The sequence below is a fragment of the Gymnoscopelus microlampas genome (genome assembly GCF_963454915.1).
Source record: "Gymnoscopelus microlampas genome assembly, chromosome: 1".
In the NCBI taxonomy this organism is placed as follows: domain Eukaryota; kingdom Metazoa; phylum Chordata; class Actinopteri; order Myctophiformes; family Myctophidae; genus Gymnoscopelus; species Gymnoscopelus microlampas.
In genome coordinates, this window is record NC_139962.1 from 36,036,706 (window position 1) to 36,040,169 (window position 3,464).

Here is a 3,464-nt window from a genome sequence, read left to right on the forward strand (position 1 = left end):
TTAATCAAAGCAAAAAGGGGGAAAAAAAGCCTTCAAAGAATAATCAAAGGATATCAAAGGATATTATGGAGATTAGCATTATTAACATTAGTTGTATTTAAGTTATACGATCATGTGTGCCTGGTTTATGCATATTAGCATTCATTTATCATGATCCTTCAAGAATTTATTTATGATGAAAATAAGTGTCTACACTCATTTTTACCAAATAATTTTATCTTAATAATAATCTTAAATAATAAATAATATCCAGCCTCTTAAAAACCCTAAACGCATGGCCGTTGAGAACTTACAAATGAATATTAGAGTGGCCCAAATTAATACTAAACAGAGAATGAAGGCAGTGCATCATCTATTTGCATTGGTCTCTACTAAAAAGTCAAATATTGAGCGTCAACCTAATGTTCTTTGGACAGATTACCAGGCCCAAGAAATGTTACAGTTTGTTACTTCTTTAGATGTAACCCAAGTACATGTAGTATGATCATTCGCAGCCTCGCTATATCCATTCCCAGTGTGTGCTTCGAAATGAGCCGCTTAGGGTGGCTAGACATGGCGCTAGCCATGTTCTTCATACACCTGGTCCAGTCTGGTTTCCCCTCATCAACCTATATTACAGTACCCCCCCCCCCTCTCTCTCTCAGTCAGAGGGCCAATGGGGGCACCTGAATCCCCTGTGGGCCTGCACCTCCCCGCTCCCTTCCACCAACCTGAGATAATGTGGGAATATTTATTCCCCCGCCTCCTCTCTGACCTGCTCGCTGTGTGGAGTGCGATGCAGCTGTAATTGGGGCGGTGGTTAGGGGTGCCTGTGGGTTATTCCAACACTGGCCTGGCATCTTTAGAAACATGGCCCTGGTCGCGGTCCCCTATCCCCGTTCCGCCGTTCAGCCTAATCTGCTAATAATACCTTTGTCTAATGGTGTCAATGGCCATATATCACCTGAGGACTGAGGAGAGAGGGATATAAAGAGAATTGAGAGAGAGAGAGAGAGAGAGAGAGAGAGAGAGAGAGAGAGAGAGAGAGAGAGAGAGACAGAGGGAGAGAGAGAGAGAGAGGGGGAGAGGGGGAGAGAGAGGGGGAGAGATGGAGGAAGGGAGAGAGAGAGAGAAAGAGAGGGAGAGAGAGAGACTGAGCGAGAGAGAGAGAGAGAGAGAGAGAGAGAGAGAGAGAGAGAGAGAGAGAGAGAGAGAGAGAGAGAGAGAGAGAGAGAGAGAGAGACTGGAGTGCAATGATATAATGTAATTCTAACTGCAGATCAAACGCTGGGTTTCTGACAAGGTTGAAGATGAACATAATTACAGAACCACTAACAGTAATCTTTGGTACATGCAAAGACATGTACTGTAAAACATACAAAAACAGACATTTTGGATTCATGATAAATATTTTTGAAGTGTGGTATTTAGAATTTGGATTTTCAGCTTGAGAACAGCAAGAGAAATTTGGACCCTACAAAAGATGTATTCATTACTTAAACCCTATCTCAAAAATAGCCAAAATAGCAGATCTACCCTTTTTGAAAAATGTGTTTTGTTTTATTTGAAAACAAAACTAAAACAAAATAAATTAAAAATACAAATAAATAAATACAAAGTTGAAAAAAGGTTAAAAAAATGAAAATAGGAAAAATATTTTTGCGACCCATAAAAACAGGTCTGTGATGATTGGGAAACACTGATCTAAGGAGTTCTATTGAAGAACAGTCCAAAAGAGACTGCGACGGATCTGCATATTCCAGAATACCGCTGAAGTACTGAGCAGGTAATGAGTTACATTTTGCCAACCTCCTGAATTTAACAGAATCAACCCAAGGCCATTAAATTAAGACTCGCCAAGGCTAGCCTTAAATCAAACGTTCAAGTCCCTAACAAGGTTAGTCGTCACGCGGTCATGGTCACCAATCGGCTCCTAAATGAAGGCAGATATTAATGAGGTCTTGATGGAGCTGGGCTTTAAAGAGCGCCTTGATGTTCAGAGCTAAAACGAGCCATTCTCATCAGCAGCCTACTCCAAGTCTACAGAGATCAAATTATGTCTGGATATCAAATAAATGAGTGACTTGCACTTAATTTCACTAATCTGAGAGAAAGAGAGAGAGTGAAAGAGATAATTGATTCCTTGACTTTTCCTACAATACAGAGAATTGCAGAACAAACCCAGAGAGCAGAAACATTGTTTTCTTTGTTTCATAAATAGATGATTATTTTTAATTTCTTTAGATGAAATGCAGAGAGGCTCCCAAGAGATGTGCCTGGCTAGTTATTCTGCACTGCTTGTGTATTTTATTTATACAATTGGGCTCGGGTAAACAAACTTTTTCTGATAAACTGACTTAAAAGACATGCAAAGGCGGTTGTTTGAAGTGTAAAAAAAATGTAGTTCTCACAATAAACAGAGGCCAGTGGAGGAAAGGCATTGTCTCCCAAATAACAATCTGTTACTCTTTGAATGGATATGTTCAAATATATGTATATGTATTGTAGGTTTTTGTACTGTGTCAAATTAAAAGTACAGATACCCTTTACTTAGGTTTCATCAAGCTCAAAGACATTTTCCATAATAACCAGTGCTACATTACACCAAACATCTTGTAAACATCAAACTCAAATCCATTAGCTAGGAAACCAGAAAGTGCAAAGATTTGCGATTAAATGGCCTCTTTCTTGTAGTTGTTTGTTACAACCATCTGGCTGGAATTCAGTACAAGCCTTGTCTAGAAATAACAATATGAAGGGTGCTGCCAACCTTGGCAAGAAGCCTTTCATCCATAAAGATCTCCTGAACAAGTACAATATGTCAAAGCTCCTGACAAATTGCCTTTTCTTACATGCTCTATTTGTATTGGCTCACACACAGTATCGAATGTCTTATCAAACAAACGTACAATTTAGAGATGCATTTCTATTATTTTTTTAAAAAGAGATTAGAGAAAACTTTTTTTTTATGAACCCTAGTGTCCCTATTCTGGCCATGTCATAATATGCAAACATTCATCACAAATAGGGGAACATTCTGTGAAAATAGCAGATCTACAAGCTTGCAACGCATCGCAACAAGATTTGGTGTATAGGGGAAAAAAGGACGAGGCCAAGTATAAAACGTATCTCTAAGGTTTAAGTGGTATATAGTTTACAAAGAGTCATGTGCAAACATTCCTAAAACAAACTTAATCTGAATATGAACATTATGCTAATATATATATACGCTAACCCTATGACCAGTGGTGGACAAAGTACTCGACCCGGGTAAAATATAGATACTCCTGGTCAAATATTACTCAACTACAAGTGAAGGTTACTCTGTCAAATTTGTACTTGAGTTAAAGTACTGGAATACTTGCTTTTAAAAATACTTACGTATTCAAAAATACTTGCTTTTAAAATACAAAGTAATATCAATGCATTGCTGTTTTAAAATGTAGACATTTTCCAAAAATATTCAATGATTTTTTTCAGAAATG